This window comes from Mus musculus, chromosome 17, assembly GCF_000001635.26.
Source record: "Mus musculus strain C57BL/6J chromosome 17, GRCm38.p6 C57BL/6J".
In the NCBI taxonomy this organism is placed as follows: Eukaryota; Metazoa; Chordata; class Mammalia; order Rodentia; family Muridae; genus Mus; species Mus musculus.
Window position 1 is genome coordinate 5,183,194 of NC_000083.6, and position 16,389 is coordinate 5,199,582.

Here is a 16,389-nt window from a genome sequence, read left to right on the forward strand (position 1 = left end):
TAAATTCTCGATTGCTGTTACTGCATTACATTTTACTTCATTTGGTAGTCAGAAGTAATTGACCAGATTAGCTATCACTGAACACAGGTCTGTTGTGGCTGAGAATTTTGGCATGGCTCTGGCCCCATGAGCTTGGTTTCCAAAGTTATGTTTAATAACACACAAAGGCTGGGCTGGCTGTTCGCAGGACCCTTGCCGCTTGCAGTCTCATGGACTTCTGTTTTCTGAACTGACTAGCACGGATTGCACCATAGCCAAATTAGATGTCAGCACAAAGGGAATTCGATGGCAGACCTGAACGGAATAGAAGTGACAAGTGACAATCAATTAGAGGAGTCAGCTGCGTGGTCTGTTCAGCAGCACAGGCCAGCGCTGTAGGGACCCTGCGCTCTGTGTCTTGCTGGAGATCAATGCTTTGACTCTGTGTATTGCCAAGGCACACACACAAAATCTGTGAGCATCCTGAAATTTTTGATGGCATTATTGAATGTTTGCTAGGATTTTTTTGTTCTGTTTTTGGTGGCTCAGCATATTGAGACTGGTTTCATCTGGGGACAAAAGAAAGGTAAGAGACTTGCTTTAAAACAAGATTTTTATTTTTCACTGGCAAGTCCCAAGGAGACATAGGTCTTCGGGAGCTTCTGAGGGCGCATGCGGCTCAGGGTTTGCAGCCATGATCTGTTCCTATCGAGCTACAGAGATGTCAACAGTCTGGCACTATTGTCAGCATCCTGTGCTCACTGTTGGAAAGGCTGGTGGTGACATTCTGAGCACATCATTGATGTTGACGTGTCTCCCTTGGATCTCATCAATACTGCTTCTCCACTATTGGATCTGCGGACTAAGCCAGTATTCTTGATGAAATTCCCCTCCTTGATAAGCTGACTAAACTCAGCTTGTACTGTCTCCTCAGAAGGCAGGTTCCTAGGGTATATAAGTTAGCAATTTTATGAGTATTAAAATGGCAAGGTATGTTGTGAATCTGTTAGTGACGACTGATAATGTACATTTAAGTGAGTTGAGACGTATCCATGATTATGCTGCGGTGGAATGAACGCAAGCTTCCATTTGTCTAGGTGCGGTTACTGTTAGCTTGGTGGGGATAGAGCTTGATATGTGATTGCCATGGGTAGTACCATGTGGAAGAATGCTGGCTGCACACTGAATCGGTCAGTGTTTTGAAAGAAGGTGATCATCTGAATTCCAACTTTGAGGACACATTCATTTTTGTTTAAGCAGAAACCTTTAGATGGACATCAAAAGTAGAACACCTAAGTGTTCCGTGAAAACCAGAGTGTTGCTTCAGTGTACAGTATGTACCACTGGCTCCATAGAGTTTATTGACTACCTTACATAAACTAGACACTGCAGGTTGCTGTATTGTGTTAGGAATAAAAGATGAGTAGCAACACCCGCCATCCGCTGTCTTAGAAACACACAGGCTAAAATAGAAAAACAATCAGATCACTAGAATGTAGCATCTCAAAGAATAGCTGCCTACTCAGAAAGGATAAAAGACACGATATTGGATATGCATGCTTCTTTTCACACAAGCCGGTGTGTGGTGCAGATGCTGAGGAAGTGTGTCTCAGTCGCGCTCGCAGTAAAAGATTGATGAGAACCAGGACTAACGAGGGGACGTGGAGAACTTAGCCAATCCCCACCACAGAAGCAAAGCGAGCTCCGTCAGCCACAGAGTAAGAGGCTGGCCAGAGTTCCCTAGGACGGCAAGAGAGAATTCGCCATCATTGACTTAGAGGCTGGGAGGGTTCACTTAGGAAACTATTCTTTGTGCAGTTGAAAAATCTGGTCAGTCCTGGTGTCCAGGGGACAAAATGGAGATAAAGCTGGGGAACTGGCCCAGACTTGCTATTTTAAAGCCAGCGGTGTGAATGAGAGAGAGAGAGAGAGAGAGAGAGAGAGAGAGAGAGAGAGAGAGAGAGAGAGTGTGTGTGTGTGTGTGTGTGTGTGTGTGTGTGTGTGAGAAGATCTGGGGGGAAGTGGTGCTTTTCCTGTGCACACCCACCCCATGAGGCTGGGGGCATCTACCTAGGGATCTGCAGGTTCTAAATGGACTTTCTGCCACTAAGATACATGCGGTCTGCTTATAATCCCTGTGTACCTATGGATATGTTTTATTAATAAGTTGAATGTAACTTATTAATTGTTATGGTGTTTTCATATTTGTGTCATTATATTTGATTCCCCATTGTCTACTCACATGTAATCTTGTGACAGTTTCTTCTTTCCCCCGACAGTCTTCTTTTAGACTTCTTAATGTATAAAGACTGCTCTCTTCCTCTCTCCCCTTCTTAGTTTTACAGCTCACACACAAATGCACAGACATGCAACTACACGAGCACATACACATGCAACTTTAAGTACTATTCTGCATGTCAGAGACAACATAATTGGCATTTCTAAACTTGATGATGTTATTCTGAAGGGAACCCACCCTCTATACTGTAAGGCCCCCAACTTCTTGTTTCAGTTAGAGTAGTTTGTCCCTCAAGGGAAAAGTCCCCAAGGCAGTCATTTTGTACTGCCCTTCCTGTACGGGTTGTGCCATGCACAAGAATACTTCGGCCTCACCTCTGCAGACCCTCCGTCAGACAGACTTAGCTCTGAAGTGAGGCATGCATCTTCAGGAAGCCTTCCACACCAAATGTCATTATCACAGGCTGTCCAGAGGCAGAGCTCTAGGAGACTGCGCTGAACACAGGATTTTTTCCCCCCATTGAAACAAATGGAGACTCTGTCTTAGTTTGGCTAAGAGAGGGGTTGGGAGAGGTTGCTCCTTCACTTCTGTTAAAAGATAGATACAAAAGTCAGTCAGGTTTTAATTGGTTGCTTTTTTAATGTTATTACAGACATGCCAGTACCAGTCTTAATCCTTACATATCTCCCAGGGATACCTTGTGCTTGATTTCCATATTAATGAGAATGACCTTATATACTTTGATGTTTCATTTTCAAAATAGGATTTCAGTAAGTGGCGCACGCCTTTAATCCCAGCACTTGGGAGGCAGAGGCAGGCAGATTTGAGTTCAAGGCCAGTCTGGTCTACAAAGTGAGTTCCAGGACAGCCAGGGCTACACAGAGAAACCCTGTCTCGAAAAACCAAAAACAACAACAAAGCCAAACAAACAAACAAAACAAGAACTTAAACTTCAATACTCAGTCTTAAACAATTGCGTATTTTGGTATCAGAATTTAAACTTGTCCAGTATGGCTATTGGATATTTGACTGTTGCTAGTCCAAACTGAGATGCACAACAAATACACAATTGCACTGGGTCAAGAAAACAGTGCATAGGGAAAAGTTTGGCACATTTCATTAACTTTTATATGAACACATGTCACAATAACATTTGAGTACACTGGTCCAAATAAGAAATATTAGAACCAGCTCCTCTTATTTCTTTTAAATGTAGAACACATGACCAATTTTCTTGATATCCTTGCATAGGGCTGTGTGCATCCTCTCTACCGAGTTCCAATTTTAGCATACGTGGTGCTGAAATGAACATTTTTCCTCTTTTATTTTTCTTGATGTGGCTACTAGAAAATGATGTAACACCTACATGATTGCATTATATTTCTACAAATTCCACACTCTGCCTTAATTGAATTTCCCCTGCCTGTGGACCCACTTTCCACTGGTTGCTCTAGTTGGTAAGGCCTCTGCTCTGTGGAGAAGCTTGTGGGAATGCGGCGGTGGCTTTGGGTCCTTTCCAGCCATCACCCCTGACTGAGGAGGGCCTTGGAACTGGCAGAATGGGGTGACACTTCTTTGGCTACTTAAGTGGCAAACCTCCAGTCTATAAATGTCTGTTTAGGAGAAATAATGTTTTTTCCAGTTTGTTTTGGTTGCAGTTTCTTTTACCTGAAGCTAATTAATCTTGTAGAATATGTATTCATTGTATCCTCTGTTCCTCAAGAGTGTCAGGCTGTCAGTTGAGTGGTATCTAATTTTAGAGAACTGTCTCAAAGAAAGCAAGGTGCCCACTGCTGTGTTGGGCATGTGTAGTACTGGTTGAAAAGCCACAAACGTAACAAGTTCATGGGCATCTGAAAACTGCTCCTTAACCTTGGGGTGTCGCCTGAGGTTGCTGTCATTTATCTGAAGACAAAGCTGTGCTGGTCTTCCTAAAGAGCCCGTCTGTTAACAGCGAGACCCTCACATCCACAGTATGCTCTGAAGTTGGGAGTAAACGCAGCTCTGCCTGCTGCTTCTGTTGTGGTGCAAATGTTTAGAGTTTAAACTGTTCTGAAATGAAATGGACCTTCATAGAAGGGAAGACTTTTCAAAAACAATTTATAACTTTCTCTTTTTATGACGATGAGCACTCTCCTTTTAGAGCTGCTAGAATGTAGCTACAGGTGAGTGGTGTCTGAGGGTCATCTTTAGGCCTCAGCTTCCCTCTCACCAGTATGAGGTTACAAGGCATTGCTGGAGTGTGAGACTTCCTGGTTTCCAGATGTCCTCATTTGCACAGTGCTCACTAGATAGAGCCCTCTGCAGGGCACTGCTGGAGGTTCTGCAAGTGACATAACCATATATGCATACATACATAGTTATGCATGAAATGGAATTGCTGCTTCAGCCCAGCACTGTTCACATTCTAACAGTGGGGATCAGGGGAGCCTTGGCAGCTTTCAAAGGGCAGGATTACAGAGAGTGAAGGGGCCTGATTGGATAAAGGGGCGGAAAGACCTCAGTTGCCTTATTGCACAAGTCACTAGGGAGCGTGATTACCATCCAGTAATGAGTTTAGGGGAGTGAAACCACAGGGCAGATTAGGAACAGACTCCCCCTGGCCCTTTTACCTAAACTAAGGAGTTTAGACCCAGATCCTTTGGTATTCTCTGGCATTGTATGTGGAACAACAAATTGAAATCTGGATTTGCCAAGGATACCATAAGGCACCCCGAGGAGTGGATGGGAGATCCTATTGCAGTTTCTACTGTTGTGTGGATGTAGGAGAGAGCAGTCTCAGCAAGGCACTGAAAAAGGACTAGGCTGGGGTGAGTTTGAAAGCAGGTTTTGGGGACTGGTCTTGTCATGCTCAAAGATAGCACTAAGGAAGTTCCATTTAAGTCACCTCACAGCCATGAAGTGACTGTCAACCACCTGCAGATAGCAGGGACAGACGCTAAGAAACTGTCTTAGGGACACAAAGTCAGTATTTGAAGGAGTTAAATATAACCTCACACCCTCTTACTCCAGGGCCCATGCTTTGCCAAGTACCTCTCCCTTGGCATGGAGGACGAGGAGCATGTGAAGTTCTGAACTGTAGCCTTTTGCATCTACCTGGGAAGAGGGGTGAGGGGGCGTGGTCCTCCATGCTGCCTCTTGCCTGGGCTCTGCTAGGTTCTATCCCCACTGCATGCTGAGTGCTTTCCTTGCCCAGCTCCAAAGGCCTATTCATCACTACCCACGATTCTGTGTTTGGTTTCCCTCTGCAGCCTGACTGCAGACCCGAGTTTGCCTATCTGTTGACTGCCTTCTTGGCTGCACCACAATGTGTAGCACTGTAAAATACCTGACCATGTGTTCCTTGCACCCCGACGGAGCCTGCGTTCATTTCACTACTGTCCTAACCACAAATGAAGGAAGGTAGTAATTTACTGAACCCAGAAACATCTGAAAATTCCTTAACCTCATAGCCTGTGCAGGTAGTACAACTTGGTACCATTTGGAGGACTGAAAAGGAAGAAAAGGCTAGAGGGCTGGAAGGAGGGCAAATAATGTCAGAAAAAAAAAGTGAACTTTTAATCAAAAAATCTCAAAATTTTAAAAATTTGAAATAAAGTTGAAAAATACTGAAGCATATTCCTGTGAAAATCATCTGTAGGAGAACAAATGGGGTGAAAAATTTGAACATTCACTGATGAAGAATTTGCCCAAAGCAATTTGTATGATTGCCCATTTTAGGTAAATTTACTAAGTATCACCTTTTCTAGTAACACAAATCCTAACATTTCAAGTGTACAAATGATTTAATTCATAGTATGTCAGCATGCCTGCTTGCCTTTGACCCTGCTGGTACTATACAGACTAGATATGGCTGAATGAGAAGTACCACATTGCAGAGCCTAGGTGAGCTGCGTCAACATGACAACAGTAACAGCATTTAAAATCATGTGTTCATTTCTTTAAATATCTGTAACATTATCCAAAAGTTTCATATATAGCACTTGGTTGTGACAAAAAATAGTAATGGTGAATTGGTGCTTTTGTTTTTGCTAAGCTCTCAGATTACTTAATTTTCTTCCAAAAAGTAATGACTTGGGATTTGTGGCTATACGTGACACACATATATAACCATAATGGGATTGTTTAGAGAATTTGACCATTCAACCCGGTAAGCATAAGGGAGCGCTCAGCAGGGCCTTGGGTTGGATACCTGGGCCTGCAGCTTGCCTGGCTGCCTAATGGCAGCCCTGAGAAGCCTAACCTGCGGGGCACCCTAAGTCTCACTGTCTGTTTTCACGTTCCCTATCCTGGAAACGTGTGCGTGGGGTTTCTTTGTTTTCCTAGCGCAGTGTGTCCCACAGCTCGCGGGCCAGTGAGTGACTAGGCACTCCTCCAGGGAGGAAGAGGGGAAGCAGCGACTGCGCAGCCGCGGGTGGGGAGCTCCCGGCAGGCACCGCGGTGGGAGGCCTGGCCATCGAGCCACGGTCGGGGCTGTGCAGGCCCCACCCCAGAGGGCTCACTCCCAAAGTTTCTGCTGACGCAGCCGCGCTCCCGGCGGTGCTCCCAGTTTCTCCGAAACCCTCCCGCGCCCTCTGCCTGTCCCTGGAGAGGAGTGCCGAGGCGAGGGCCGAGCGGCTGCCCTGTATCCCTGCTGGAGCCGTCCGCCCCTGAGGAAAGGGCCCTCCCCCACTGTAGCGGGGCCGGTTGAAACTTGCTTTGCAGAAAGAGACAAAGTTGTAGACTCCCAAAACCCAGAGTCTGGGAGGATCAAACAACACCCCCCCTTCCCCCTCCCGTAGGCTGGGCCATGGGGAGACCAGAAGGCCGCTGGAAAGTAGGGTGGGGTGGAGTGATGGGGTGGGGCCAGTGGGGCAGGCAGTGGGTGGGGCGCCAGGGGGCGGGCCTTAGGCCTAAGCTGTGCACCAAGACAGGCGAGATGGAGGGCAAGAGTGGCTGGAGCGGAGGGTAGGGCCAAAGGCAAAGACCCTAACTACATTTGTGCAGTACCAGTTGGAACCAAGTGCAAGGTTCCTTGATGGGAAAACTAATTCATAGCATTTTTAAATCCCAGAAAAAGCCTAAGCTTTTGTAGCGTCTCATCTCCTGTCTGTACCTTCTTAAATTAAAAAAAAAAAAAGTTATTTTATGCTACTGGGTGTTTTGCCTGCTTGCATGTCTGTGCACAGCGGCTGTTCCTGGTACCCATGGAGGCCAGAAGAGGGCATCATCAGATCTCTTGAAACTGGGATTACATATGACCTGGGAGTTGAACCTACAAGCAGCAGGGTTTGTTATCCACTGAGACAACTTTCTAGCCTCTACTACGTTAGTAAATGCTAAGAGGATTTGGGGGGAAAGACATTTCTGGAGAATAAGACTAATCTGTCTAGAAGACCTAAGGCCACTGTCTGCTCTCTGTTGCTCACCTTCTATGGTATAGCAGTGTAACCTTAGACCTTTCAAGTAACCTGCATGACACATACAAGAAGTTAGTCGACATACATATACCAGACTTAGAGGACTAATCAGCCAGAGCCTCTAGTTGATAAATTATTTCCACTGTGATCTGTAGCCTGAATGGTTTTTAAAGTCAATGCAGTTGGTACTATGAAGAGTGAATTATTGATAATCATTAACATGACGGATATTTCCTGACCCAGTAGCTTAATTTTGGAAATTTGACACTTAAAGTTTGTTACAAAGGTTATTAAAGAGACTCTGAGCAACAAGTGTTTTGCAGAATACATTTTGTTTGGGCTTATGCCTCATATTTACTATGCACGTGCATGGTATTTTAACACAAGTATGTTTATGATGTGTATACAATTAATATTCTATTAGGAAAGATTGTTATAGTATGGACATTGCTAACCTTGATTACTGCTGCTCACTGCTGCCATTTGACAAAGTTTAAGCTAAATAAAATCCAGTTGATTTGGACATTTTGTAAAGAGAGGTGAATTGCATGCCGGGGTATACTACTACACTTTATCCTTAAAAAAAAACCACCTAGACGCAAATCGCTTATCATGCACGTGTGGATCTGTTTGGGCTTGCATTCACTACATGAATGCAGTAACACCCAACATACTAGAAGAGGTTGGTGTGTGTGTGTGTGTGTGTGTGTGTGTTGGGGATAGTTTTCATTTCTATCGTGGGTGCACATGGGAAACACTGGTGTCTTCTTCAGTATCTTTGCACCTTAGCTTTTGAGACCCACAAAGCATGAACTCAGTTTTCTCCGGGGTTTTCTTGTCTCTGAAGCCCCCCCCCCCGCCCCCCCCCCCATACTTCGAGCACAAGCCTAGCCATCTCCCTGGCATCTGAATATGGGTGTGTCCTGTAGCTCAGGCCCCTGTGCTTGTTCAGCCGCCTCTTTACCAAGTAGCCATGGCTCCAGCCCTTCTTTTTAGGGTTTGAGCTTGTATAATGGTCATGAAACTGATGGGGTCAATAAGTTGTGGGTTGACAGGCATTTAAGTCCTTGGCTTTGTGAATACTGAGTTAGTAGAAAGACTTAATTTTCTTGTATCTCAGGAGGAATGGAAAAGCAAGCAGAAAAATTCTTATAAACGGATACAATTTGTAACAGTGCCTGTAACATAAATTTAATAAAAACAGCTTCCTTTCTCATCCCACCTGTATTTACTGTTACATTGACCCCATTGATGGAAACAGCCCAGAAATTATTGGTGTATCAAACTATGAACGTTATATGGAGCATCCTAGACTTTAAATACTAAATCAAAGAAGACATATCTGTTTGGGATATTTTAATCACTTCTATTTCTAAATGCAATTTCTGTGTATATTCTCTTATAGCATATTGTAAAGCTGCCTCTCTGATATCATAGTGAGTTTGAAATTATTTTGTTTCCCTGGTTCCTTGAAATTTTGGAAGAGCTAGGAAGCAAATGCATAATTTGACCGATTTTACATTCAAGTGTAGGCAGTTGTCTCAGATTATATTTTCAATTTTGAACTTTCCCCCCATTTTTAAATAGTGGCTTTGTATTACTAATAGTTGAGTGCCTCCCCCTCTTAAGTAAATACGGCATCAAGCTCACATTGCATATGAAATGTCTGTCTGTGCAGGCCTGTCAGTGAACTCGAGAGTACATGTTTAGAAGGTCATGCCCCTGACCTGGCCTCCTCAGTACTTACTCCTTTGTGGAGTTTGGGGTTTTTGCCCTCCCTACCCAAAAATCAGTGATGTGTGACTATACTGTGCCAGGACATAAGGTAGCTTTCATCAAAACAGTGATGCCTGGTAAGATGTGACACAAATGAACCTTAGCCCCAAGTGACCATTTCCTTCTTATGTTTGGTTATATATTGTCTATTTCAGAAATCTCACGCTTAACTCAAAGGCTATAAAAATTTGTTTGAATGCAATTGAGTCTACTTAATGTAAAGTGTTGACAGGGCTCCAGTGAGCAGACTCTCTGGTATCAGTGGTAGAAAACATTTCTCCTAGAGATTGCTTTCCAAATAGAAAGCCACTTGCGGGCACAAGCTTGGTACTCTTGAGTTCTGCATTGCACCTCCCTGATGTACAATAGGGGACTGCCTTTCAAACAGTGTAAATATAGCATTCTTTGAGAGCCTTTCTGTTTTAAGGTTTGAACTATAAAACTCGTGTTGTAAACTGTCTGAGAGTGACCTGGAAGAGGTAGTATAGATTTGTGCTTTAGACCTGAAGGCGATGTAATGTTCTCATGTCTAACCTTGAGCATACTGCTTAGTATATTAGCTATAGGAGTGTGTGTGTGTGTGTGAGTGTATGTGAGTGAGTGTGTGTGTGTGTGTGTGTGTGTGTGTGTGAGTGTGTGTGAGTGTGTGTGTGTGAGTGTGTGTGTTAGAGTGTGTGTGTGAGTGTGTCTGTGTGTGTGAGTGTGTGTGTGTGAGTGAGTGTGTGTGTCTGTGTGTGTGTGAGTGAGTGTGTGTGAGAGTGTGTGTGTGAGAATGTGTGTGTGAGTGTGTGTGTGAGTGTGTGCCTGTGAGTGTGCGTGTGCATGTGCGTGTGTGTTTCCTCATGGTTGACTTACTATTTTTCATGTTAAAATTGCAGTTTATGTTTAGTTTTTGCAAAATTACAGAGAGGTTTGGAACAGATTAGATTTCTAGTATGCAAGAAGCTCTGAGTTCAATTCTGGGCACTGGAAAAAAATCTTTTGTTAGACAAAAGTGTGTGTGTGAGTGTATGTGAGTGTGTGTGTATGTGTGTGAGTGTGTGTGTTAGAGTGTGTGTGTTAGACAAAAGATTTTTTTCTAGTTGCAGAAAATAACCTATAGGCATTTCTGTCTGAACTGAACCATTTAAAAGCCCCAAAGTGCCCCACACACCCCCAAATAAAAGTAGAGCAGTTTCTAATTCATAGAAAAATTTGTATAAACTATTAGTTGATTTTTGTTTGTTTGAGAAAGGGTCTCCTTGTGTAGCCTACCCTAACCTGGCCCACTCTGGTTCCCATGCTGGTCCCTACCTCTGGGTCCTGCTGCTGCAGCTTCCTGGGTGATGCGAGTGCAGGTGTGTGCCACCAGCCACACTCAAGCTTTAACCCAGTGTTCTAGAGCACTTTATCAAGACAATAGAGAAAGTACTACAGGTCGGACATTAGGGGCATTTTGAGGATGTGACTATACTGGTGGTTTAATCACATCTGGAAAATCGTTAACGTTTTCCAAGGACTGTGGTTTGCTGTTTTATAAACTGAAAATAACATTTACACAATCACAAGAGGATGCTCTGTTGTCTTAGGGAGGTTCTCCATGCCCCTCAGAGTCTGCCCCTTCTCCACACCAGATCCTCACAAGCACACCCACTTCCTCTCCCTGTAGATTTGGTGTTTCTAGATAGATGGAATCACACAGTAGCTAGCCCCTCAGCTGGCTCCCTCCTCAGAGCTCCAGCTCACCCATGTTGCTGCTTGTAGTTAAAGTCAGCTACTTTGTGTTGGTGTGTAGCTTTCTGTTAACACCGGTGGGTCCCACAGCCCTGGTTTATCTGTTCACCAATTGGAGGATGTCTGGCATCCTTCCAGTGTTTGTCAGTGAGAGATGAGCAAGGCTCCCACAGCCATTCTCATACCCAATTCCATGTGCAGGTGCTTTCCTTCCTCCCAGGAAAACATGGAGACAGAGGGGCCCAGGAGCCCATGGGGGGCCGTCTTTCCCTGCACAAGGGGCTGGCAGACTCTGCTCCTGACTTTGCTGGTGTGGACGCTTGCTTGTGTGAACAGCGACCGTTCTCTGCTGTAACTCTTGTCCCTCCTGCTCATGGACATAGGCAAACGCATCTTATCCTGGCTGAGCCCAGTCATCCCCACTGACTCACATCACAAGGCCTCAGGTTCTCCCCGAGTGACCTGACATCAGAGACAATGGCTAAACAACATGTAACAGGCAGGTTGGGTATACAGCATGGGTGACCTGGCCAAAGGGATATTCACAGACTGACTGCGACAGGTAAGGGATCACACAACCCAGAATGGCAGACAGTTGTAAAACTTAGGAACTGTATATTTCTGGAATTTTCCATTTTTAGCATTTTGTTTGGATCACAGTTGAGACACTGATTTTTTTTTTTAAAAAAGGGGGGGAGCTGACTATGATACTGCTGTTTGTGGTGGTGCCAGAAAATGCCTTCTCTCCATATCCAGGTGGCTGCACAGTAGTCCCAGAGTTTTAGGAGTGCCCTTGTCATTTAATGTCAGCATATACCCTTGATGTGAAGCAGTTGTCTTTAAGAGCACTGATACAGATGAAGATATGTGAGTGCCCTGACAGGGGGAGCTGCATGCCTCCTTCTCTGGGCTGGTCCTGCTCCACAGCTGCCCACATGCTGAGCCCCAGGAACCTTCACACTCACCTGAGGTGAATAAATGCCTGATGGTAATTCTGTAGAGACAAGATGTTTACGTCTCTTTGTTATAGAATATTAATATTAAATACTTTTGAAGTCTAAAGAGTGAACATAAATAGCAAAGCATTTTTACACAGTTATTACTTAATTTTGGAGATTTCCTCCTCTCTTGTGTCATCTTTTTTTATAATAGATGTGCTTCAGTGAGGAGCAGTTTGGAATGAGGACATACTCTGAGGCAGTCGCCTTGAAAACATCCTCTCTTGACTTCTGATGCCCTGCAGTGGGCGCAGTCTCCTTCACATGTGCTTGGGCTTTGCTTTGGGTGCCCGTAGAAAATTAGGCCGCATTAAACAGTCTGTGTCAAAGAAGGAAGTGGGTAACATGACTCGTGTGGAACCCAGGGGGTGGAGCAGGGAACTGTAAAGAGAAGAAAACAAACTATATATATCTCCATCCATCTTTCTCTGGAGAATTCTATCTGAGCTTTGTAGTTATTGGCTTGCCTAATTAAACAGATTCTTCAAAGAAACTCCCCTAAATCAAGACTCCCCTGCCCCGTAAAGGGTAGAGCTTACACAGTTAAATGTAAGTATACCTCATCTTTCTTTGCTCTGCATTGTCTTTCTATACTAATTCTATAACCAAGACTGTGCCACATCGTTTAATTTAAACTTCAAAGGGCCTAGAAGATGTTCTGTGATCTGTGGTTGTAACCACTCCCCTGTGTTTAAACCGTATCGATTTTGGTATAATTATTTTATGGTTGGAGGTTTTTCTCCTTTGCTGTTCCTCTTACGTCTATGCAGGGTGCAGGACTCGGAGAGGGTGGCAGCTAAGACAGCGCCACAGCAGCACTAGGAGCAGGCTGAGCGGCACATTGTTAATGTAAAAATGTATCTGTTTTTAAAACATCTCCTGGTCCTCCTGGGATCAGGCCATCTGTCCTTGTGGCCTGGCCCTCATGCTTGGCTTGCATATGGCTGTCTGAGGTCGCGTGGCGCGTGCTCATAAGTGCCATCGTGATTTTATAATAGCTTTCAACTTTTGTGCTAGGTACGTAGCACTGGGGGGAACAATTTTAATATATCCACATTTTCATCATATTTTAGTACTTTAGTTAACATATATTTATATATAACATGGAGTTTATAATACATTTATGTTTTCAAAATATAAAATTGTTTTTATGAAATGTAATTAGAATTTATTTACTGCCTTATGTTTAAGATCCTAACTCCAAACCCTTACCCCTAACATACATAATGTGCATTTGTATGTACATATGTGCACACACATATACAAGGTCAAGTTACAGAATACTGACTAAATTAGCTTTGTACTTGAACCAGTTTGGGCGTACACTACATGATAAATATTTAGCAAAACATAGATAGCATTTCCACTCGGTTGAGCTTATCACTCTGTTTGGTGTTCAGTGTGGTCCGGGGCCTCGGTTGCTCATCAGCTGCACTTGGCCTGGTTTCTTTAGAGTAAGATTTGTGGATAAGTATGAAAAGTTTCCGTCTGAATGGCAGTCACACAGGACACATAAAGGGAAGCCAGGCAGATGTGATGGAGCACGTAGATGCTGAAGCTGTCTTGACATGTCACCTTCTGCTTTAGCTTGTTTTATAATGATCTGCAAGGAAACTATTTCTTTTAAAAAAAAGTTTCAGATTTTTTTATTTGAAAATCTAGTTTGTTTATATATATATATATATATGTTGTGCTGAAAAACTACATGTAATTAGAATATGTACATCTGTATCGGCCTAAAATTTTCATGACTCTACAACTTTATTTCTTAATAAACAGCAGCAGTGTGGATATGATGAACTTGTAAACATGTGGGTTTTTCTTTAAGGTGCAGAATTCATGTGTCTGGGTCCACAAACATATTGTTCACATAACTAGAAAGGTTGCTCTGGGTCAGAGAGAGCCTTTATAGAGGAGGTGTGTTGCACAGCTGGCCAGCTGTGGCCTGTGGTGTGAGCTGAACTGCCTCCCACTTCCCACATTGTAGGCAACCAGCCAAAGTGCAAAGCCCAGGGTCACATTAACAGTTAAGTATGGAAAGATTGTGGTCTCTATGTAGCCTTAATAAAATATCAACTCTAATCTGACTTCGAGTCATTCAAATCTAGACGCACACCTCCATCATGGGGAATAGACATTATCTTCTGTTTCTGAGCAGTGTGGTTCATTGCCATCATTTTTCAAGACTTAACTCTCTTAAAGAAATTTAAAAGCTACTCTCAACTAGAGAGACAAATGCATTAGATATGTACATGATATCAGTAAATGCAGCCAGACTGGGGTGTGCCTTAGTTTATGCTAGTGTGTAAACTAGGAGTATTTATCACCAGCCAAATCTACATGACTTTAACCTACATACTTATATTGGATACATTTTCAACCTTGTTGCATATGTGCCTGTATTGTAAGGAGCCACACCAAACTTATGTTCACACACACGTGTCTGTATTATAGTCAGTGCATTCATTCACACGCATATATTTGCTTGCCACTCCTTCTAGTAACAGTGAGCAAGGTAGGCAAGGCCCTGGTTCTTGTAGAAAGAGATATTTACACAAGTAAATGGAAGGTTTCAGGTAGTAAAAAGAGGAGAGAGTTTGCTAAGAAGTAAGTGACTCATGGGGCAGGCAAGCATTAGGTGTTCTTTCAGCAGTGTGGAAGAGGCTCTCGTGTGAGGAGCACAGTCTCGGGGGACTGGAAGGAAGCCAAGGCACTAAGCACTGAGATGAAGTCCCACACTCCAGTTTATCCAGGTTCAGCTAGGGGCTTCCTGTTCCTGCTGGGGTTTGTCTTCCTTCTTTAACCTGCTAACAGTGAGCAAGACAGGAGCCTTGCTTCTCAGGGCTGGCAGGCTGTTAGCTCTGTGTGGCAACAGGACTCACACTCTCCCTTAAGTCTGTCCAGACTCACCCACAAGGTGTCACTTGAGTTTCAGGAGAATGATACAGGTCTGCATGGCCTCCTGGTTCTCCACCGTACACACAGCTCACTGTCACTGCTCCTGCTCTGGCTTGTTGACCCAGGAACATCCCAAGCCTGGGCAGATGGGAAAGGTTGAGAAACCGACTCTGTTTGGTGGAGAAGCCATCATATCACCTTTGTGCAGTACACACTCAGCATGCTGGGTCTGGCTCGACTTTCCTCTTCCTGCTTTAGGGATCAGAGGGAAAGTATGTTTACTCATGTAGAGAACTAATTGCACAGGAGTATGAGTGCAGTGCTGACTGCCTCCTTCGATGTCACAGCCAGAAGAGACGGCCGGCATCCTAGGGCTCACTGGCACAAGCATGTTACTTGTGAATAGGGAAATTCTCACTTTGCCAGTTTGTGGAACATGATATTCAGTGTCAGCTATAGCCAGTGTTTTTTGGCAGCATATAAATATTTATTGTTATCATTATTTGTCTTTTTCCCATTTAAACATATTCAGGGCATAGTAGTTCTGTGTAGCAGCACACAGCATGTGGGCAATTGTGTTTTTCTGTTGCCAGATAACGGAGCCACTAAGCAGTTGTTCTAGAATCATCCTTGAACTGCATGTGAGCTGCACATGTACGTGGAGAGAGAAGAGATTAATAAGTGAAAGAGGAATGCTAGCAAAGATTCCTGTTTCTAATGTGCTTATAAAATAAAAGCTAGAAAAGCTCCGACGCTGATGCAGTAAGAACCAGTTCCATTACTTTTAGCAATGGCTGCAAGGAAAACATGGCAGGCGGCCCACTCTGAGCTGCTGGTGTTTATTTGGGGGAGGGGTAAAAAGGGGTGGGAGAGAGACTGAATTGGCCTGCACTGTCTAAAATCCTAAGATGCAGTTGAGAGAGCAGGTTATTGGTTGGTATTTGCTTTGCCTTAATGTAGATAAAAGTGCAGTCACTGGAGTAAGATTTTACTTCTGGGCCCAGCCAAGTAAGAACATAGCAAATACTGTAAGTAGAATTATATTTTTGTTCCTTGGACATGGGTATACGTCAAATTTGTCTTTTTATAAAAGTACCAAAATTCCTTGTGAGAATACTATCGTGTCTAAGATCCCCCCCCCCCCCCGGCCTGTTTCCTTTGAGCTGCACAGCAGCTCATTTGGGTAACTTCGTTTCTCCCATCACATCCTAGAATTGGAGATAAAAATTATATCACTTTAATATTTAATTATGCTAAAGATACAGTGTCTCTAATCCTTGGAGAAAATAATGGATTATTCTTTATTATGGTTATTCAAATGGAAAACTAGGCCTGGCTTACTCCTTACCCTGTTATTCTGAAATAAATGCAGGTACATCAAATATTT

General features: G+C 43.8%; 1 protein-coding gene across 4 annotated transcripts in view; it reads left to right on the forward strand.

Annotated features, from left to right (window-relative positions):
- Nucleotides 1-16,389, forward strand: part of Arid1b (AT rich interactive domain 1B (SWI-like)) — a 353,360-nt gene that overhangs the window by 188,897 nt on the left and 148,074 nt on the right. The window lies entirely within an intron of this gene.